The sequence below is a fragment of the Liolophura sinensis genome, chromosome 6 (assembly GCF_032854445.1).
Source record: "Liolophura sinensis isolate JHLJ2023 chromosome 6, CUHK_Ljap_v2, whole genome shotgun sequence".
Taxonomy (NCBI): domain Eukaryota; kingdom Metazoa; phylum Mollusca; class Polyplacophora; order Chitonida; family Chitonidae; genus Liolophura; species Liolophura sinensis.
Genome location: NC_088300.1, coordinates 43,196,045 through 43,220,735, shown reverse-complemented (window position 1 = coordinate 43,220,735; position 24,691 = coordinate 43,196,045).

The following is a 24,691-nucleotide window of genomic DNA, read 5'->3' as shown; positions in this document are numbered from 1 at the left end:
CATGTGAATTTTGTATATATTCCCATCGTGTAGTCTGCCTTGAGAATACTATATTGTTAGGCGTTGGCTGACAGAGTTCGATCAATGCAATCATCGTTGCATTATTATAGACACTATTCAATGTTTTGAGGCAACCAAAGAACAGTTCTGGATGATGGCAGATAGAACTGTGGCATTGGACTGTTTTGGTTTACTTGACCTTGGCCACAAAAGGAAATGTGGTCATCGAGTTATATATCTGCAGGCAAAGCTTGTAAGTCCATGGAATTACAGTATTGTCGCTAAACCCCACTGAAGACTATGAACATCAGACCTCAAGCTAATCTATATTGTCTAAATATAGAGATACAGAAGAGCTTATTGAATGGTATACAACATATAAGAAAACCTTACACATCATTTTAGCTAAAATCTCGAAGTAGTCAAAAAATGTGTAAGTCCGTGTCAAATGGACCCGTGGACATTGAATGTTTAATCGAAGACAAAGGACATCTAAATACGTGGAATTGCGCAAATTGGGGATTTCACAACACTATCTTTTATAAATAGGATTGAAGGTCCAGTAGCAGCCAGGAAAGTTGGGTGTAAATCACCTTCATGTACAGAATCTATGCTTCAAAACAGACATTCGCATACCAGCCGTCAACCAAAAAGGAGGTTCCAGGTCAATTCTTGGGAGACCAATTCCCAAAACGACGCATAACACAAACCACCAAAGAACTAAGAAAGTATGTAAAGTACGAAAATAGGGCGGAATCATGCGAAGAGAAGCAGTCAACACTTTTCAATGATGTTGAAAAGACGCAAGGTATGTTGTAGGAGATTGAGTAAAATCAGAAACTTAAAAATACTATGAAGTGTAGACATCAAAAATGCTTCACCATATCCTGTATATATTGTAAATATAATTTTCCTTTCTAAAAGCAATGGTATTCTCTATAAAATGGCAGGTTGTGACCCACATTTCAAACAGTGTGCTGCTTTATGAATTTCAAATCATTAATTGAACAACTCAGGTTACACGAGAGTAAATGGTATTGCTTTTGTTAGTGGATGAGCTGACCAGAAATATTGCCGTTATTGAAGCTTTGCCAAAGTTATTACATGTGGCTGGATACAGCCTCGGTGGTCTGACACAGACATAAAGTGCCGCGTCTTCATTGCTCAGCAGATCTAATCCAAGCAAAACGTCAAACAGACATGTGCTTTAAAATTTAATCACTTATTGACGTTGCATCTGTTTCGACAATAAAGCGTTTTTGATGTACGGCGGTACTAGCCTTAGCTGACTTTATTACAAGGCTCATGAATAACTGAGGTTTAGCTGAAGCCGTTATAGGGGAAAAGACGACGGCATCACAGCAGGTACAACAGTCTAACTCTTTTGCCCTGCTTCACAATTAATAGCTAACGTGTTGATTGCATTTGATCGTGTTGCTCTGATTTCGTAAGAGAAGCCACTCTGTCAGCTGGTTATCGGCTCTTTCATGGACAAGGTCATCGTCTTTGCCGCATTACAGATATCCCTGGAGACTTTGATTTCAATGAAGAATGAAGTAAGGAAAGTGAAATGAGCCAGAAAATTGTTCTTGTTGACGTTGCGGGCTGCTGTTTCATTGTGCTGCTCTACCACACTAACGACTTGGCCACTGAGACATTCCCTTCCTTATCTCCCATATTATGTGAAGTATCGATATCAACAGCCATAGCCACTTGTGAGCAGGAAATAGGCGTATTTGTGCAGCTTTAAGCTTGTTTTAAGTATATGGGTTATGAATGTATGAATAATCCTGGAAATCTTAGAGCTCTTGTACATCAGACAGTAAAAAGAACGTGGCATTTTATAAACAGTAAAAAAAATTACCAGACTAGTGTGTTCCACGTGTCGCTCACACAGACATCGTCTACAATAAATTCCGAAGTCTTCTATTAGACCTCCTCTTTTCGTGGATTTGTCCAAGAAAGGTCAAGGTTATTTAATATCCCCAGATACACTGTTTGCTGTTGATATTATGGAATAATACTGCGGCTGTATAAGGTCCATGACAAGTGCTGGTCAGCGTCAACACCCTTAACAAGGTAAGGATGGGCAGACACCTTCATACATGGAACTCTTGTATGCTTATAAAACAATTTATTTTGTTTATTTGATTGATGTTTAGCGCCGTACTCAAGATTATTTCACTTACCTATAAAACAATAAATCTAAGACTAAGGTTGGTGCAGCGCCGAAGGTAAATTAGCCAAACCAAAATCTAGTAACCATTCTTCTCCAGGATGAATGGCAAACCTTAATAACTATGTTTGATACTATTCACCGTTCTGTATAATATTTTACTTCCCTGTTGATTGTAATATAACATATTAGGTCCTCAAGACGTGTGTATCATAGACGCCCCCTGGCGGGGAGACAGGTCATTTCCAGATACCATACAAACGAAGACACCAATATAACATTACACCTGGTCGATTCTGTCAGTCCACACTTAACAATACAGTGTACAGTATATAAGTGATTGAACAAACGACGGTGTTATGGCCAGAGTAAATACATCTCATTAATGAACGCACAAACACTGGGAGCGCTAGCTAGGAGTTTGTGAGGTGATTGAGTTCGTGAAGAAATATCCCGCCGGCCACACTATGTCTGGTCATGAACAGTTCCGCAGTGTAGACAGAGTCTGTTAATGTCTCCTGCGTTCTGATGAAATTGAGATGCCATATTTTTCGGTATCCAACTACACAATGCATGAAGTTACACAGCTAAAATTCACTACCATTTGAAAACGCACCAGCATGGAACCATTTTTAAAACCACGCAGCTGATGCCAAATGTGTTAACTGAGAAATTAACAAAGGACATTTTCCTTTGACTGGCGGCCTGAATTATGAACTTGTGTATGAAATAATGTCTCTTTTGACAAATTGTATTTCATGTTTGGAACTCAAGTGAACTTTTACATTATGTATTTGCTTTCTAATATTTGATTGTCTGTAGCGCCGTTATATTACGGCCAATTGATCAGCGAGAAAGCGTACAGATTAGTCATGTTTAGAGCTGACTGGATTCTAGAACCGGAGGTGAATCGAAAAGACCGGGTTTTAGCCTTTAGTTGATTCTTCAGATCGTTCCAAAATAATATTTTGGCATATTTTTTATGAAGTTAAAAGATATAAAATATGAGTGTATATGTGTTTGCAATCAAGTGTCAATTTTCGTATACCGTTATAGATATTATAGCCATCTGAAAATGCCTCAATGTTAATTTCGTCAATTTGATGCAGTTTTGGACCCTTTCAAGTCCTGATTTAGGGATGAATGAACTTGTGCCCAAGAACACGATAAATACAAGTTTGGTATCTCAATGCTACAATCTCAATTTTGTTTGGACCCGTAGGCCGTCGTTTTCAGTTTGGTTAGCTGCTATTCATGTTCTTTTTATAAATGTATTATTGAAAACATATCAGAAAAATTATTTAATTCTGTAGAAAAATACCTACATCTACAATGCATACATCGATCGCTTGTCTGATGACCCAGTTTTCAATGTGCGGTATGCCGGTGATTGACAGAAAAGTTAGTCGCTCGTGTTCAGGCCGACACACTCTGTTTCAGCCATGGGCCAAATCCCTGCCCTTACGCCCCATCTCCTATGCAACAACATGCAGAGTAATTACAAAGCTAGAAAGGTATGATTTCATTTCAAATTTTATGTATTGCCCACTAGGTGTTCCCATGGGCGATCTTGGGATCAACGCTCCAAAACATAGTTTTAGGACGAAACAAAGACTGAACAGCAAAGTTTTCAAATTTTCAGTTTTAATTCTGGGATAACCCAAGGGAAGCCGCACCTGTGCGATACATTCGGACATAATACATACACAAAAATATCTAATAATAACGACTTACCAGGCAAATCAATTTATTTATTTATTTGATTGGTGTTTTATGCAGTACTCAAGAATATTTCACTTATACGACGGCGACCAGCCTGGGGGGAAACCCACAGCCATCCGCAGGTTGCTGACGGACCTTCCCACGCACGGCCACGACAAATCAATGCTATGGAGCTATAGGCATTTTCTGACGCAGAGGCGAATACTTAAAAACATTGACTTTACACTGAGGAATCTTTGGAATCTTGGTGAAACCGTTGTTTGAGACCTGGTCTGCTTTTCCGGGAGGCAAAGTTTATATCCATCACTCATGGTGTGAAGGGAATGGTTGATTGTTTGTTCTAATCTTCTTTAGCACAATAAAGCGACAGTTAAACCTCGGTGGCACACAGTGTACGCAGTCTTTTCCTCGCCAGCTAAAATTCAGTTTAATACGTCTTTGATGCGTTGGTTGTCAGAACGTGTGCTAGCCTAGAATGTGTAGACTGCATGACAAAACACATCTTTAAGGAAAACAGTGAATGGTCACACATCATGAAATAATATTATTATCTTCATGTGAAACAGTTATGTCAAGGCAAGGCCAAGAATAACGTCCAGTACAAACCACTTTATTTCTTAAGATAAATATCACCCTAGCTGCAAAAAATAAACCATCCTTGACTGCAACAAATAGGCACAGATGTTTTTTTTTACAGCTAAGATGACAGTTGCGTTACATCAAAATGATTTGAACTAATCAAAGTGCTATGTATAGTTTGCTATAGTTTAAGAAAATTGACAACACAAAACCAAGTGTATGTATTGACAAACGATTCACAGTTAAAGTTCAAAATGCGTTACTTTTCATTTTTTGTGATATAAGATAAACTTCATATCGCATTTCAAAGTAAGCAAAAACGCCCACATAGAGAAATGCTCTGAGTTTTAACCAAACAATGACGAAATATTTCTGCCAAGCGAGAAAGCATATGTTACGCCATGAACTCACCCATTTCATCATCAGCTGGTTTCCCTCTGATTACGAGACATCTCTGATATACTTTAAAATCATTATCAACGAGAAAGTGGCAGTGTTATTCCCCAAGATCTCAGCCTGGAGACCACAATGCATGGCCTTCGGTTGTAATAATGGGGATTGTACTTCGCACGACAAAGGAGTGTCTCTCCTCTAATACTATGCCCGTTTTGGTCTGCATGGACCACTTTTCTGAAATAACTTTCTGTCTTTTCCATGAGCAAAAATGTACTATACAACCTATTATAGATTGTACTCTATTTTACATGCCTTATGCAATCTCTATGTTTTTCTCAAGATCAGTTTGTGATCACGTTTAAATTTCAATTCTTTTCAACTTTTTAAAGAATGTTTAATCTGATTATTTGTTATTGCTACACTGTATATAGGACTATTTTTGTATATCTCGTGTGTGAATGTACCGAATCGTTGGGATCATTGGAATGAACCACTGGTCATCCAACAAATAAAACCCAAAGCCTGAGGACAGGAATGAGTTGGTGAGCCTGTATGGTATCTTTCTAATGTGACTGAGGTTGCCAGTACATTCCATGACATACCTGACTGAAGAGTCTGTAGGTTGTGTTCCTTATGTTTCTGAGGTCAACACGTTGTGCTTTGAAACTATTTGTTGCTTGAAAGATAGGAGAGGAAAGCACAGGCTACTGTCTACATTATTTTACTGTGACCCAATACATCTTTAACGACATACTGCCTTATCCAGTAATAACAAAGTAAAAAGAAACTGCATGGAAACTAAAAGGTTGATTCTATAACTGTCGGCCTCCGTTATAATCAATGGCCTGATGAGGAATTGATACCATGTTATATAATATATTAAAATTATAATTAAGAAAGATATAAGTTACGTGTAACTACGGGCAACTGTATAAATATGCAACTTTGATTTAACCAGCAAGAGACGTATTTGTTGCATAACTACAGGCTATTGCTTAAATATACCACTTGGTTTAATCAGCAAACGATCTGGTTAATTTATTTCATTGTTTGTCGCAATAACAAGGCAGTTATCATCGAACGACGGGGATATCACCACAAGACGGCGATATCACCACACGACGGCGTTCGGGTTTATACGACACCGAAATGCCGTGAGTACAGAAATCCGCCATCAAGAGTCATCCTTCAAGAATTTTCGGAGAGGCTTTCAGTTTCGATTGCCACTTACCACTCGAACTCTACACTTTTTTGAATAGTAGTGTCCAGCTTGGTGTATGGATCTTAGTGCACAAGAGAGTGGCTCTGGCTAAGCACCTGCTACAAACCGTCAGCATTTTGATTCTGTTCACCGTATGCTTGCGGACCAAACACGTGACTTTCTATTACACCTACAGGACCTCCGTGGCTCAGTTGGTTAGCTCGCTATCGCAACATAATGACCCAGGAGCCTCTCACCAATGTAATCGCTGTGTGTTCAAGTCTAGCTCATGCTGGGAAGATCTGCCAGCAACCTGCCGATGTTCGTTGGTTTACCCCGGGCTGTGCGAGGTTTCCTTTCACCATACTACTGGCCGCCGTTGTATAAGTAGAATATTCTTGAGTACGGCGTAAAACACCAATCAAATAAATAAATAGACACTACATATAAAACCTTGGGCTTTAATGTTATTGTATGTTAAATGTGATGACAACACAGTATTTTGAGTAATTCGAGATAAGTGACGTATAATAAATTGCAGTTAACAACACTGCGTTATTTTTCCATCTAATTCTGCTTAGTGCATTGGGGGCGGGGGCGGATTTGCTACTATTTAAGCATTTATCATACTGTCAGCTGTCATACTGTTGTCACTCCTGTCGTTTTACTCTCTATGTTGTGTTTCTTTAGTTATATTTTTATATTTACGAAGATTACATATAAAACACTCCGTGGTGAGAACTACTCATGTGGTGTCACGCACTATCAGAATTTGGTAATTGTCTAGGTCGAGGATGGGCATGATTGACGTGTGACATCACTGAGACCATGGGAGCTCGTCGGTTAGTCTCTGTTATTATTATACTTACAGGTATGACGATGCATACAGTAGCGGCCTTGAGCACCGGCATCGAATGACTCTGTTAGTTCAGCTTGTAGCCAACAGAGTGTTCTGTCATTACACCAATTAAATCGGGTACCGGTCGTGACATTGCATATCGTCCATTGCATGGTCCTGCAATTATAACATCAACGAGTGAACACGGACAGAAAACACGTGAACGTTGAGCGGATGCTTCCGGACAACGAGCATTCAATTAGAAATGAACTGATGATACACCAGCACGTCTGAGTCAGTGTCACGGACGAGAAAAGATTGTCTTCATATATTTGCGTCTGAGGTCGTAGGAATATACGGGTATATGTTTGGTAAGGTTTCGTGAACTGTGGAATGATGTGATCATACACGTCATCAATACGGTTGCCATGAGTTCAAATCCAGCCTATGGTGACTTCCTATGATGTCGTACGTAGAAAAAGTCTTCTAGGAACCTGTGTATGGTCGTTGGTTTCATGTGGTCTCTGTCCGGCTTCCTCCCACCATAACGCTCGCCGTCTTCGTATAAATGAAATATCTTCTGAGTACGAGGTATAACACCAATCTAATGCACACTGGTTTGTATCCTTCGTAATATCAATCCGTGTATTGTGCAGAGGGTTTTTGTATAAAAGACGCCGTGGAGAGAATTGTGCCTTGGGTGTACTAATCTTCTCAGTGTAAAGCCACGGAGTTGGGTTACCAACGATACCAAAGCAGCTATATGAGAACATATGGACAAAGGCCACGCATGTACGCACATGTACACATACTATGGATAAAAATTGGAAGCCCTTTAAAGGGAAAGGCAGCTCAAAAGTAAGCAACGTCAAAGTGACTGCTGAAAACTATATATAAGAGTAGTTTGGCTCATCTTTTGAAAATGGACTTAAATACATTCAAGCAATCGAATTACAAGATGGGCTTTATGGACTATACTACCTGATACTCTGACGACAGATCAGCTACACTTTTTTCACATTCAGCCATGCACAGGCAAAGAATTTTAGTACATGTAGTTATTGTTAGAATAATTTTACCCGTCTTCAATAGCCGTTGATAAGACCGATTCCATGATGTAAAGCATTATTAAGATTTGAAAAAAAGCTTCGTAAGTTCCAAGAATTAGATGCATAAATATGTTTAAAACATTCTGGTTACCCACAAAGCGTGGGAGTAGACGGAATGGATATGTAACATGCATAATACACGTAGTGTGTATTCGCTGTTGTCCAACATTACATATTTCCTTGTTCTCGGCATTGAACGCTGGTGTTGGGTGAGGGTGCCTGTATGTGTGGTGAATAAAAGTGATGTATTTCCGTGCCACCACACAGGAGCGCAGGCGGAAATACATAGACATAGATAATCGTTGTTTGATCAAAGAGCAGACGTGTAAATATTGAGTAACAACTCTCTTACCAGTCACGTTTGGCTGCACAGTATGTACATGGAGGTGGCCACTGTTTATATTCTTGACATATATTTTTGTGTGTATAAATGTACAAAACGTCAAGTTCAGCTAGCATCCTGGAAACTGCTGATACCATTACAGTTAACTGGTTATTGTTGATACAGCGGTGATGTCTCCGAAACCGAATGATTCCCGGGCAAAAAAGAAATAAAACGGGCCCTAAAACGTATTCATGTGTCAAAACGTTTGCGTCTACTTTTATCGCTTCTGCTTTCATCGATTCCAGGCTGAGCGCGGCGTACAAAACGGCTAATAAAAGAAAACGAACATTTGAATGATCAACCATGACCTTTAAATCACACCGTCAAGTCAATCGTGTTAACTCCAGCAAAGCGTTTTTATCACGGGCAAAAATCAATTTTTCTCTCTAAATCAAAGGCTTTGTTAACACACTGAAACCAGTCCTCCTCATGACTCCGTTTGGTGTAGCCTTACACTCTGTCACCAGAAGAAATACAACGCAGACATGATTCTGTCACCCACAGGGAGAGGTGGGACAAGTTAAAAAGTGCTGAGAGTGTACCGAAAAGAACAATGGAGGCCTCACCAGCTGAATTTGATCATATATGAAGTAAAAAAAAATTAAAAAATAAACTTTTAAGTATGAGGTACTAGTCTAAGGATTTACCGTTGCTGGGAAACTATAAACACATGAGCCCACTTCTCTGGACCAGGCACCGAGGACATGGCCTTTGTCTGTGGTGTGTATTCAGCTCCACATTCGAAATAAAGCCTTATGAGGATGTAGCTTATCAAAACTTCATGAATTTTTAACACGATTCAAAATAAAAGAGAACATAAAAGAAGTGGTTACCATCATACAACACCCCCGGGCTCTGCCCGGTTTCCACCCACCATAATGCTGGCCGCCGTTGTATAAGTAAAATATTCTTGAGTACGTCGTAAAACACCAATCAAGTAAATAAATAAATAAATCCTACACAACACCAAAAACATATCTTAAAACGTGTTTTCTTTTTTTTAAAACTTTCTTGAATGAAGTCAAATGCATTGAATTAAATGTTTGAATTCTAAGAGTGAGTATATGCGCTATTTTACATGTATTTATATTTAGGTGTCGATGCAGCAACAAGAACATTTGTATCTTTACAGTTAGCTTTTCACAAAATTCACACAGAGACAATTATGTAATGTACACTAACATGAATGCCGTGATATTCTTGTCGTAAATAGATGGTTTAGAGCGAAAAGAAGAAGCTTATGTCTCCATTGGCGCCACATCTGTCAATATGGTCCATAAACCCCCACCAAAGAATTCGAAGGTTTGAATGCATTTATCGTTTTATGTTATCCTTCCCTTAAAGTTGCTACCATGAAAAAGAACCCAAAGAAAATGGTTCCGCACAAAATAATGGAATGTCACCGTCGAATTGTAACAGTTAGAGGAAGAGGTGCATTTGTGAAAGGAATGATGCTAGGCCTTTTCATATCAGTTCTTTGGATCGAACGTCGGTAGTACATCTGGTCAACTTCTTTCAGTTCTAAAGGAGATGTGGGGGACATTTTCTACTTGATAGTAATACCCAGACGGGACCGGTACATGCCAGCATTTGTTACATATGCACTATTAGATTCGTGTCGTCTAGTGATGTTTAAACCTTGTGAATTGGCCATACATATGAACAGAGCGAGGTAGTACTGTTGAAGAAAATGTGTTGGCTGATTCTGTTAATGAAGCTATATTCCCATGGTGTGTTCCGTTAATAATTAGCACGCGGTCTCATCAATAACCGCTGGGGCGGAGCGTTATTCAAGCTGCTATAGAACAAGACACGAGATTACCTGCCAAAGACAAATGCAATTACCCTTCGTTAAATCAAGCTGATATTGATTTAGTGTAGTGATAATCCAAGCTTGGTCACCCATCCAGTAGATTGAACAGCTTTCTCTCGAACCACCGTCACACATGTGCAAAGGCGAAACTTTCAAACAGCGATCAAATTAATAAAAAGCTCTTTCAAGAAAATTAGCATAAGGAAATTAATATTATGTGCACTGGCTTTGGTCAATCATTGTTAATCAGAAAGCTCCACAGGGTCTAGGATGTCAGAGCTTTTGTTAATGTAGAGTAAAAATCAAATGTTCATTACTGCACTCCGACTTTAACGATACCGGTTTTTCTTACATCGACCAAAGCTTTCATGCCACAGTTACATTGTTATACAATTAACTGCTCAGTATTGGATTAAACGAGCATTCACAATAGCGTGAAACGGAAATTAATTATAATGCTTTTTGATCTAAAGCCAATAATGTTGTGTTGATTTGTACACTTAGTTCGATTGGTCACTATAAAGCCCCTTGAAAACTTAGATCGCCTCGCGTAAATCGATAGAGCCAAATCGATACTTTCTTTAATAAGTATGTAAAAAAAACATCCATTTGTTCGTGGTTTATGACATGGGCGGTTATCAGCTGACACAGGACAGCGCGACAAATGGAAACACGGTAGGAGATCACAACACTAAATGACCAGTTAATATTACGTGGAAAGACAACTTACAGAACAAAAGAAACCTTAGACAGCTTTGTGCAGTTAGCTGTCCGGAATGTGCCTTTCACTTATATCAATAACACAGTTACATCAGAGATTTAAATGACTAAGGTAGACTGGTGCTTCTTTTCAGTCCAGGCCACTACTTGTCTCAAACGTTATTGGCTTGACAGCCATTCACGGAAACTTGATCCGACTACCGGTAACCCGGGCGTCTACTGTACTGTGCGGATCCTGAATCTCTGCTGGTCAGTTCATGGAATCACTAGTCCGCATTCACATTGTCATGGGGATTTATTGACTACCTGACTCCGGAGGTGGAGAGTACTAGTGACACGAACTGAGGAGAAAGTAATCGAGAGGGAAGTTAGGCGGTATTAGGTATCGACATGAACCATCGTGTAATGGACACAACGTCTACTTGAATCTGACTCAATCCAACTCCTGTAAAGTTCCGTTGTTAAAATTTACCCTTTATACTTTTGTACGTTAAGACTGATATTGCAAGCTTTAGGCTAATATTTTAGGGCCGAAAACGATTTAAATTAAGTTAATTTAAGATGTGGGCCTACAGCCATTTTCAAATTTTTTACTGTTTCATTTCATGATTGGTGGAGAATCAGACGAAATTAAAACTAATGTGTCATATTCAGTGTGGAGATAGCAAAACATTTTCAAAAACAAAATTCTTGCGCTTGTAAAAGCCAGCGATACACTCACAATGACTTATAACTGTGCACCACCGGGCTGTGTTTCCTCCCACCATGATACTAGCCACCGTAGTAAAAGTGAAAACACTTGAGGTAAGGCGTAAAACACCAATCAAATATAACTGTACATACAGGATTTTCTGGGTTTGCAAACCAATGTTAATGGTGTTTTACACGATACCTTTTGTATGATTTTGTGCTTTACACTGGCGCCTTGGTTTACCCAGTGTTTTGGGGAATCATCAGTGAGAATAGAATGTTTCTGTCTAACACACATACCGAGCATTAAGCCGACTGTCATCTGCTGAACACCTCCCGTTTCTCATAGGCATCACTCCTCTTTCTGCTTTATCTCAAGAATACTTATCGTGCCCCACTCGAAAGAAAAAAAAAGATTTTTGTCATATATTTTTTTCCAATTCGATACAAATGTAATACCCAATACTCTTTCGGCAGGCCTGAAACAGCTGCCCTTCCAGATTGGTTTCGAACATAGCCTGAAAACTCAAACCACGTTGGAGGTACTATGTGTAGATGTAGTAATCAAAAGACGAGGACATATCCAGTTCGTGTTAGTAGCTCTCAGGATACGCCATATAACAGTGAATGAATAAGGAATACAGTTCGGCTGTTTCTCAAGAAAATTGTTCAAACGTATCAATTCTGTGCAACCGATTTGCATGGCACGCACGTAAATCTGGTTGTGTGCGTTTTGAGACTTGCATTAAACTTGTAAGATAGTTTCCACACCTAGGGCTGATTAAATGACGAGTACAACTTACCCGTATATCGTTTCCTTTATCACCTATTTCACTGCCATAATTAAACTGTTTGTCTTATGAAAGGCACTGAATATTGTTATCTGAGGTTCACTTGTATAGATTATGTCCTATGTTTTTGAAATAGGATATATTAACGAATCCATAGGAATCCACTCACTTCCTTTACTTAAATACTTTTGGGCTTTTGACTGACCTCCTTAAATCTGAAGATGAACCATTTCCTTCGTGTTTTCCTTACTATTTCTCTATGGAAACGCTTCGTTAGAACAGCTACTGTATCTAGTCAGCTATTACCAAAGCGTTCGCATTTGGAATCAATAAATTGTGTTGGTTCTCAGTCTTTAATTTAAATCCTAGTAGTTTGTGTATAGATAGCATCCCCAGGAGACAGAAGGTCTGGGTAAGAGAAAAATTTCTCACAAGTTCGCCTGAAAATTGCGCTTACAGGATATTAGACGAGCAAATATCTGCGCCGCTACAGAAAGACAGACAAGCAGGTCCACACTCGCTCATGCGAACCGAATTAATCTAATTCCATACAAGATTTCAACATCAATCTTAACATCGTCAGACATCGTCTAGATGACCATTACGCCCAGGAATTTATATACACCCAAAACCTAGAAGCACTATATCCTATGAGTTCCAGAAAGACAGTTATGCTTCCTCCCAAATTGATGATTATCTCGTTGGCTTGGACTGTATGACTGGCAATATCTATCTGCACTTGACCTATGAGGTACGAGGAGTGCCAGGTTTGACTGTCTCTGTACGCGTGTACTCCTCACTCTGCACAGGACCGAGGCTTTAAGAAGCTGATGGTTGCAGCGGAGTCATGCGCTGTAGTATATCGATCAGATACTCCCCACCAGCCGGTCTGTCCATATAAAGGAGCCCGTGAAGGCGCCTCTCAGAGATCGCCTAACTAACGGCGTAACAGAAGAACACGCGCTCGGCCCACAAACGCACTCCGGACGTCGTGTTGTCGCCAAGGGATAGACGAGTCGCGACTCCGGTACATTTGGAGTTTTCTACGGAAGGAGGTCTAATTTCTATCCACAAAATACTCTAACATCGACAGTGATTAACGTACTATAGAAAAGTTGCTAGTTTCTTTCTTGGATCTATACTCTACAGGTAAGTTATTCCTCTCCATGATTTTAAAACTCTGCTAAACAAAGTTTTGGAAATACTCATTTGTCAGTTCTAGCGCTGGGAAACTTTTTCGAAACAATGTCTAATTCATTCTATCAAATTTACTGATATACCTGTGTTTCATATTTGCTTAATACATCAACCGAGAGTAAGTAAGTCATAGAAAAACAACGTCGTCTTTAGATTCCTTTGAATTGATTTTGATTGAACTGTGCTACTCAGTTAACCATTCGGGCACTTCACACAGAGCTTTCTGCCTTGGCATACATCTATTAGTAAGAAGTCCGTTAATCGTTCCTAGCGATTTGCAAGACGGTAATTTTCAACAATCTGGCAAAATTTGCAATGTGTGGATGAAAGCCAGTAAAATAAATGCACACCAATTATTGTGTTGCCATGGAAATGCTTTATTTATCCACAAGATAATACTGTCCTCTAGCAAGAATGAAAATGGCGTCATTTGTCCTTTTGAAAAAGGGTTTTAATGATAGGGTAAAAGGGTTCTCTGGTAAAATATCTGCTGCTTCTGAAGAACGCTTCCCACAGTCAGAAACATAGCTTAGAGAAAGGAGATGAAGGGTGATTACAAGTCAAAAAATGATACATAATTTTGCCCAATTACTTGGCTTAAGAAATACTGAGATCGTGAAATGAAAAGGAAGATTGAGTACAGGATGGTATGAAGTACAGGGCCGTATAAAACAGACCAGGGCCATTCGAAGGATATTTCGACAGAACACTGTCACATAAATAAGGTTTAAACTATTTATACAGGATGAAAATTTTACTAATTCGGATTTTACTAACGTCCTGCTGGGTGAAATGACTTCATTCACTTATATCACGTACATTGTGGAATACGACTAAAATCTTGTTCACAGACGAAAAAGCTTTGCCATGAATGTTAATCATGAGAAAAATGTGATTAAATCCTTAAATGCTTCATTAGAAATTTGGTCACCCGTTGAACGAACGGCCTGACATGTACTCCCCGTGGACAAATAGATCAAACGGTCCAGATACAGTTCTTTCGGCAGTGGGTTTATGCCAAGACATTTTAGGGATCAAAAGGGGTCCTTTGTGGTCCTGTATTCATACGGATGGCATTTAGTCATACGTTTGTGGAGTAAGTCATTAAATACAAATGAGATTATATATTTTCGAGTTTAGGTAACAACATGAAATCCAGGGCGCCTATCCTTGAAGGTTATAGTAAAAATTATTATGGGGGAAAACAAATGCTACAACGTCAGTATTGTTATGAACACTGAGAATAAAACGCCTATTGAAGCATATTATCAAGACCGTATTCAACAGATGTTTACCAATCATAACAATGTCGCTTCAACTTACTTACCTTTAAGAGCAGTATAGCATTGCTCAATGTTAATGCCTTCCGTCTCTAGCCACTTGGGAATAATATTCACGTAAAATTTATGTCCAATTTATCCAACGCCAAAATATTGTATTATCTCAGTTATACAGATGACTTTCTCTAACTGAATGCTAGTATCAGTGGATCTAGTCGATGTCCTTTACTTAAACCTAATACCATGGCTACAAGTTCGCATGTTATTGACAACGATGTCTAAGTTTCCACACTTTCGGCTCGCGTAGTCTGGGTTACAGTGGGTCTATAGATAAGTATTTACCGGGCAGGAAACTTTTCCTATTTGCGGAATATTTCAAGTAATTAACGGCAACTGTTCGGCGGAAACTTTCCCAGACGCTTACTTGTTGCCGGCTTGGTATGTCTACTTCCTGGCAACTGCGATAACTGCTACTCGTCTGAGAGAGGGAATTTCTTTAATATCCGGTACCCAGAAAACTATTCACGTTCACTGTGTCTTGAATTGTGAAATGAGGAAACCAGTAAGACAAAGCTGACTGGAAGCATCTCTCTGTCTCTTACCAAGCTCATTCCAGAAAGACAATGACTGATAATTTTTTCAAAATACTTTTCCGGAAAGATCAATATACCTTTAAATAGTAGGCTAATCACTTAATTTAAGATATATAACGAGATATAACGAGATATAGCCACCATTTTGAAAGAGTTTTAACAAAGGGACATTATTTCAGTAAAGACCATCTCTTCCCGAGGTGTGTATATATGGCAAACAGACATGTCTCATTGTCACAGATTGATAGTTGATAACTAAGGAACAGATTTTAGCCTTATCTGCACAACGGTTAGCCCATTGCCATATTTTCCAGTGCAGGACTTTCAGGGGTCAAACAAGTTTTCACCATTAACTAATGACGTTATGCAATTATTGTTTGATAATTTCTCTACAAGTGCTTTTTTTTCAATTTTCTCTCCAATATTTGTGATAAGGGTATGCTGGTGTCTGGGAGCTTGTGGAATCATGTCGTCTCTGTAGGAGTTTTAACGATAAGCAGAGTTTCCAACGTTATCTGGGGTGTTGTGCTCGCTACAACTTCAGCACGAACACCAGACATTTGCTTAATGTCTAATGGTATTCTAGTGATCGGCGCCTCCTAGCACTCACTTCACTTGTGGCGTGTGACGGCCTGCGGTTGACCTGCTCTCTAACGCGGAAGTTATCCCCGGGAACGGATAGTCCACCTTCATATAGAGAGTTAAGTTCAGGAAAATGGTGAAAATAAAGTGTCATTGACGACAGTAATCACTGTACCATTATCAGTGTACCGCATTGGTTTCACACGAGTACTAAGAGTCAATTCTAAGAAACTGCCTTGAAGTAAATTCATTAAACAGCGCAAAATGTTCTCCATAATTATTAGATTCCCATTTTCGGAGCTGAATAACGTTGGATACAGTTCATCGATCAATTGTAACGTCAAAGTAACGTTAATAGATACCTGTATCGTAACCATCCAAATATGCGCTACGGCAACATCTAAATTTTAATTTCACAGGTGTCTCGCTGTGTCTAGTTCCACAGATATCAGAATTGTTTGGCACGCGACACGCCAAATGTCCTTGATTATTAATACAATCAATTAAAATCTTAAGAAGCTCACCACTGGTCAAATCTATGACGTCATTAAATGGTTTGAATTTTTATTATAACTTTGATATATTACATATCCAACATTTTGGCGTATTATCAAAAAAACAGTTTTCGTCAGTGATTTTATTGGTATGTGAATCGAAAACTACGAGAGCTAGAATTTTGTAATCTGCACCAAATTGTAGAGCAAGGTATCCTCTTTTCATGGAATGTGAACCAGTTTATGCTAACATCGATGGGCTTTCTCGTTACAAGCGCTTAAATAATATTATTCTATATCAAAAAAAGGAACTTCATTCCATTCATGTATCCTAAACTCATAGGACAACTAGAGCATAATGTGCTTTTGAACTGTCTAGTTAACTGTCCATTATTTTTCAAAACAGGATGTGGATCTTAACATACCACCTTGGCTGTCTTGCCGAACGACTGTTACAATGTCGTAAACTAATCTGTACTGAAGCAGAAGTTGAAATCCGTTCGTGAATACTGCTTGGAAGGAAAACTGTAGACAGTTCTAGTTACCTTTCTGTCTAATTCCCCATCGGCATTTTTGTAGCATCCATTGAGTACAACCAACAATAACTGCCTCACTCCGGGTATGGGCAGTTATTTCGGTATATATGTACCTAGGTAATCAGGCGCGGGTAACCATCACTACGTTCTTCTACAGCCCTGCCGCGGGAACTCCAAAAAGAAAGCCATTATTTGACCAAGTCGTCTGCAGTGAATCATGAAAGGTGGACAACAATTATCGCTCCACTAGATTTTGTAAAATAGGAAGTTTTGGCAAAACGCCTGAAGTGGGGGAATGGCATTATTGTCTTTGTACATATGCCGTTGTAAATTCGATGTTGTGAATGTTGACATTAAAAGGAATTTTGCTGTACAAAGGCTTCCATTGCCAAGCGGCCATATGGTATCATTGCGATTTACACCAATGGTAACCCTAACGCAAGGCATTAAACAACCACGTGGTGCCAAAGTAACATACCTGAACATTGTTCTTCATGTTGGTTTGATTCATTGCCTTCTTGTGATAAAAACTAACGGTTATCCATGGGATAGTTTAATAAGCCTAATTTTTGGTTGTTTTTTATCTCTTTGTTTTTTATTTGTTTGATGTCCTTTTTGTTCTTGTTGCGGATTGCGTTAGCAGCTGGTAAAAATTCCATGTCTGACAGCTGACCTTTATGAAGTTCGCTCGAGTTAAAACAATCGACTTAATGGATATTTTTTTCAAAAAAAGTAGTTTTTAACATTTCTAATGTGATGTATGTCTTTGTGTTTTAAGGAACTGACCCGGGCCGAGCAAGTAGGATGATCTCAGTGGGGTGGTGGCGGCTTGCCGTCTGTTTTGTAGCCTGTGGACTGTGGTTAGGGATTCAGGCGGCCTCCGATGATGTTGCATCAGAGTCACATGCTCCCGTAGAGCTCACACAGAAGAGGTTGGACAATATGCAGTTCTTTGGGCGGCTAGGCAAACGTATGGACAGCTCCATATACGGAGCTAACGAAGAAGCAGAAGAAAAACGATTAGATCCGTCCATGTTCGGCCGTCTTGGAAAGCGCGACGGCGAAGGGGAAGACAGTGGTTTGGAGGACAACGCCTTATTTAACAGGCTAGCCGAAGAACAAGACTTGCTCAGAAAACGATTTGACGGCAACGCCTATTTCGGACGGTTGGGGAAGCGCGATATGGACAAGCGGTATGATAGCCGAATGTTTTTGGGAAAATTAGGAAAAAGAAATTCAGAAAGGCAAAGGATTTCAAGGCAGTTGGCAGAACTTGCGAAGAGAGGTTTGGATTCCATGGCGTATTATGGTCGGCTTGGGAAGAGAGCGTTGGATTACAACCAGTTTTATGGGCGCCTGGGTTAATTGTAACCACCAGACACAAGGCGCCAGCTACAGTGTGTTCCACAAGTACGTCAACTAGTTTATCATAACTTTAAACGAATTTAGGCGTTCACGTGAAGGGTAAAAAGCGCAGTTAACATGACAGACAAATGGCCATGGCTTGTGTAAGAAATAAGTTTGTTTGGAGCAAAGATTGAGTTTGTAGTTTCACGGAAATCAATAGACAAATACGTTTTCAGTAATGCGTGAATTTCGTTCACTTTAATTTAAAGTAAATATTACACAGAGTGATTGAAATCTGCTCGGTTATGTAACGCAATTAAACCCGATTGCTTTACTGTAAACTTAACTGATAAGATTTGATTTCCTTCCTTAGACAGGGATCTCCAACCAGTCAAGGGACACGGTGGTTCAGCAAATGCTTCCTCCTGAGATTGTCATTCAGCGCCTTACACTACTGCCTGTCCAATATCTCAACACTTCAAAGACGCTAGCCCTACGCACGTCATTGCTGATTACCACTTAGTTTAGAGCCTGTTTTCAGTGTGGCCGATGTTTTTACTGGATCAGCCAGTAGCTGTTGAGCTACAGTTCATACGGATGACTTGTTTTTCGTTTATTTGAGTTCTTTTGCCGTAGAAACATCAGCTGTGTCCGTCATTTGCGGTCGCCACAAACACACAGTGTTTTTCGTCAGCCATACATGGCGACTTTCTAACGGAACGTTCCTATGACTCATTTTCTCTGACCTTAGCGTGACCTTCATTACACCTGCAAGTGACGCGGCGGGGAAGTGAGGTATACCATATAAATGGACTAACGATGACAAACTCACAAAACATTTATTTATGCTTCGTTTCACTGCTGTCTTGTGGCAGCTATGGATACATCTCTATATTGGTTGCCCAATCCGTCTACCTGCAATCTCGTGTTTGAGTATAAATAAACATATTCTCAATAAAAAGCTGACGGAGATACTAAGGTTGAACACAATAGTTTGTTTTATTGCGTCTTATAAATACGTTGTTATCTATTTAAGTACTAGGTTGTTTGAACACCACAAACTTGAAGTCCGCAGAGCATATATACTAATATTCAAAATGTGATTCATTGTTTTTACCCTCCCTGTAATGAGCGGGCTTATGCTGTTGGGGATATTAAGCAAAAAGCATGCGTAATTATTTTACAGCTACAACTTCAGTATTTACGCACCGTTTCGGAAACAGTGGAACAGGTTTTAAATAAATGTGATGCGTAGAGTAGTCATGATGATAAATGTAAACACATTCTTGATCAACATCTTTGAAACCGGTTCATTGGCTTGACGCCTACATCTTGGTACATCACTGTTATTATATACCACTGGTGTATTTCCTTCTTCCTATCGCCCTATCCTCACCGCTCACCCAACATCTCTACCCCCTAGATATACATGTACACCTAGCTGAGATTTGATCGTTAATGCTAAAAGACATGGTATAATTCAATACATGTACGGGCATTGTATATCATTAAACCGACACAATGCCATTCTGACCTAGTAAATTTCGATATATCAATATGTTTTGTGTTGCGAGAAGACAGAGCATTGACCGTCTCAGACGCGCCATGAGAGCAATCAAACCGAGGTTATCGCCGAACATATGCTCTGTGAAGATGTCCATTAACAAAACTCAACCCGACGAAGACAATATCCTGTTCTCTGCTGCAATGTGGGTTAAAATGAGGGAATATCCCTGTGAACGGTTGCACGTTGGAATCATATCTGTCTCTTTTATATGGAATATCGTCCTCGGCAGTTCCCCCAGAAGTCAGACTATTTACATAACATCAATCTCTGTCAACATAAATCATCACAGGTTGTAAAATCACTCTCATTATTTCCAGAAAACCAAATGACATTGGTAACCGCAGCAGCGAATGTGACGGTGCTTTTTTTCACACTAAGGATTTTTTTTTACAAAACTGAAAGATATATAACTTTACAGTTAGTGCACTATGGCCATTTACCATCTTAAGTTCTTTCCGTCCTTTATGCAAACCTTTCAGGATGTTACTAGTCCAGCTCTGAATTCCCTCCACATGGCCCATTCGTACAAAATTGACCCAGTACTGTAGAAATATAAGACCCATTTCTGAACATCGTTAGTTTATTTACCCGATCGGAACGCTCTTGATAGTTTGGATGCTGACATCTGCTTTTGTTGTGCAATATGACTCTTTTGCTTTTCTACAATTTAATTGTCTAGATCAACGTGAGAAATGTATTCCCTGAAACTGAAAAAACATCAATATCAAAATTTTAGGTAAACTGAAATAAGTACAGATTGGAATGAATTAACAGGATTGTATCGTGTATTTCTTTACCCTTTCAATGCTGACAAATAACCTAGGTTTCTCAGATAGGAGTAGCTTTCATGCAGTGCAATAAACTCTCAATTTCGATTTTAATCAATCAATGTCCATTGTGCATCGCACTGATGATCTTCCTCGACTGCAAATTCATTCAAATTTATCTCGTTATTTTGCCTGAAAGATTTTGGGTGTTTTCTGGTCAAGTTATCTTTTTAATCTTTGTTAATATAAGTAATATAGTAGTGCATAATACAAAACTGGAACACGACTGAACAAGGTCTGTATTTCAAATCAGACTTTAGAGGAAATGTACATACCAATGTTTACGTCGGATGTCAGTTGCCGTATGTCCCATAATAACATGAAACGAACTTATTCTGATGCATAACCGGAATCCGCATGTACAGGGGATTAATAAAACCAAAACGTCCCGTATCATACATTATAAAACAAAGATCCAGATTGCAGCTATGTTTGTAAATGTCATGGAGTTTAATAAACTCGTCAATTTCGGCAAAGCCGTCTCATCTTTTGTAATTGAAAGCAATCCCTTGTTTCTCAGTAATTAGAACGATAATGTGGCCATTACAGGCCTTCCTGTTTACATGTACGATTAAGTACAAGTTGTAATTGTAAGTGTCCAATCCTACCTGTAACCATACTTATCAGCAATACTTTGAACCTGATGATTGGTGCTTTATTTGCAGGTACTATATCCCCATTGGTAAAAAACGGACACTTTAATGACCTACTAGCAAAAATATTGACACAAGTCTTAAAGACTGTTTGTACTTGCCAATTACAGGAGCGAGACTTTTCATAGCCTGGCTGACAGAAGCGTACGGAGATGGGTTAGACTTTTCATAGCCTGGCTGACAGAAGCGTACGGAGATGGGTTAGACATTTCATAGCCTGGCTGACAGAAGCGTACGGAGATGGGTTAGACTTTTCATAGCCTGACTGACAGAAGCGTACGAAGATGGGCTAGACTTTTCATAGCCTGGCTGACAGAAGCGTACGGAGATGGGTTAGACTTTGCATAGCCTGACTGACAGAAGCGTACAGAGATGGGTTAGACATTTCATAGCCTGACTGACAGAAGCGTACGGAGATGGGTTAGACATTTCATAGCCTGGCTGACAGAAGCGTACGGAGATGGGTTAGACATTTCATAGCCTGACTGACAGAAGCGTACGGAGATGGGTTAGACTTTTCATAGCCTGACTGACAGAAGCGTACGAAGATGGGCTAGACTTTTCATAGCCTGACTGACAGAAGCGTACGAAGATGGGTTAGACATTTCATAGCCTGACTGACAGAAGCGTACAGAGATGGGTTAGACATTTCATAGCCTGACTGACAGAAGCGTACGGAGATGGGTTAGACTTTGCATAGCCTGACTGACAGAAGCGTACAGAGATGGGTTAGACATTTCATAGCCTGACTGACAGAAGCGTACGGAGATGGGTTAGACATTTCATAGCCTGACTGACAGAAGCGTACAGAGATGGGTTAGACATTTCATAGCCTGACTGACAGAAGCGTACGAAGATGGGTTAGACTTTGCATAGCCTGACTGACAGAAGCGTACGAAGATGGGTTAGACATTTCATAGCCTGGCTGACAGAAGCGTACAGAGATGGGTTAGACATTTCATAGCCTGGCTGACAGAAGCGTACGGAGATGGGTTAGACATTTCATAGCCTGGCTGACAGAAGCGTACAGAGATGGGTTAGACATTTCATAGCCTGACTGACAGAAGCGTACGAAGATGGGTTAGACATTTCATAGCCTGACTGACAGAAGCGTACGAAGATGGGTTAGACATTTCATAGCCTGGCTGACAGAAGCGTACGGAGATGGGTTAGACATTTCATAGCCTGACTGACAGAAGCGTACAGAGATGGGTTAGACATTTCATAGCCTGACTGACAGAAGCGTACGGAGATGGGTTAGACTTTGCATAGCCTGACTGACAGAAGCGTACAGAGATGGGTTAGACATTTCATAGCCTGACTGACAGAAGCGTACGGAGATGGGTTAGACATTTCATAGCCTGACTGACAGAAGCGTACAGAGATGGGTTAGACATTTCATAGCCTGACTGACAGAAGCGTACGAAGATGGGTTAGACTTTGCATAGCCTGACTGACAGAAGCGTACAGAGATGGGTTAGACATTTCATAGCCTGGCTGACAGAAGCGTACAGAGATGGGTTAGACATTTCATAGCCTGGCTGACAGAAGCGTACGAAGATGGGTTAGACTTTGCATAGCCTGACTGACAGAAGCGTACAGAGATGGGTTAGACATTTCATAGCCTGGCTGACAGAAGCGTACAGAGATGGGTTAGACATTTCATAGCCTGACTGACAGAAGCGTACGAAGATGGGTTAGACATTTCATAGCCTGGCTGGCAGAAGCGTACGAAGATGGGTTAGACATTTCATAGCCTGGCTGACAGAAGCGTACGGAGATGGGTTAGACATTTCATAGCCTGACTGACAGAAGCGTACGGAGATGGGTTAGACATTTCATAGCCTGACTGACAGAAGCGTACGAAGATGGGTTAGACTTTGCATAGCCTGACTGACAGAAGCGTACAGAGATGGGTTAGACATTTCATAGCCTGGCTGACAGAAGCGTACGGAGATGGGTTAGACTTTGCATAGCCTGACTGACAGAAGCGTACAGAGATGGGTTAGACATTTCATAGCCTGACTGACAGAAGCGTACGGAGATGGGTTAGACTTTGCATAGCCTGACTGACAGAAGCGTACAGAGATGGGTTAGACATTTCATAGCCTGGCTGACAGAAGCGTACGGAGATGGGCTAGACATTTCATAGCCTGACTGACAGAAGCGTACGAAGATGGGTTAGACATTTCATAGCCTGACTGACAGAAGCGTACGAAGATGGGCTAGACTTTTCATAGCCTGGCTGACAGAAGCGTACGGAGATGGGTTAGACTTTGCATAGCCTGACTGACAGAAGCGTACAGAGATGGGTTAGACTTTTCATAGCCTGGCTGACAGAAGCGTACGGAGATGGGTTAGACTTTGCATAGCCTGACTGACAGAAGCGTACAGAGATGGGTTAGACTTTTCATAGCCTGACTGACAGAAGCGTACAGAGATGGGTTAGACTTTTCATAGCCTGGCTGACAGAAGCGTACGGAGATGGGTTAGACTTTTCATAGCCTGACTGACAGAAGCGTACAGAGATGGGTTAGACTTTTCATAGCCTGGCTGACAGAAGCGTACGGAGATGGGTTAGACTTTTCATAGCCTGGCTGACAGAAGCGTACGGAGATGGGTTAGACTTTTCATAGCCTGGCTGACAGAAGCGTACAGAGATGGGTTAGACTTTTCATAGCCTGGCTGACAGAAGCGTACAGAGATGGGTTAGACTTTTCATAGCCTGGCTGACAGAAGCGTACGGAGATGGGTTAGACATTTCATAGCCTGACTGACAGAAGCGTACGGAGATGGGTTAGACTTTGCATAGCCTGACTGACAGAAGCGTACAGAGATGGGTTAGACATTTCATAGCCTGACTGACAGAAGCGTACGGAGATGGGTTAGACTTTTCATAGCCTGGCTGACAGAAGCGTACAGAGATGGGTTAGACTTTTCATAGCCTGGCTGACAGAAGCGTACGGAGATGGGTTAGACATTTCATAGCCTGACTGACAGAAGCGTACGGAGATGGGTTAGACATTTCATAGCCTGACTGACAGAAGCGTACGAAGATGGGCTAGACATTTCATAGCCTGACTGACAGAAGCGTACAGAGATGGGTTAGACTTTTCATAGCCTGGCTGACAGAAGCGTACGGAGATGGGTTAGACTTTGCATAGCCTGACTGACAGAAGCGTACAGAGATGGGTT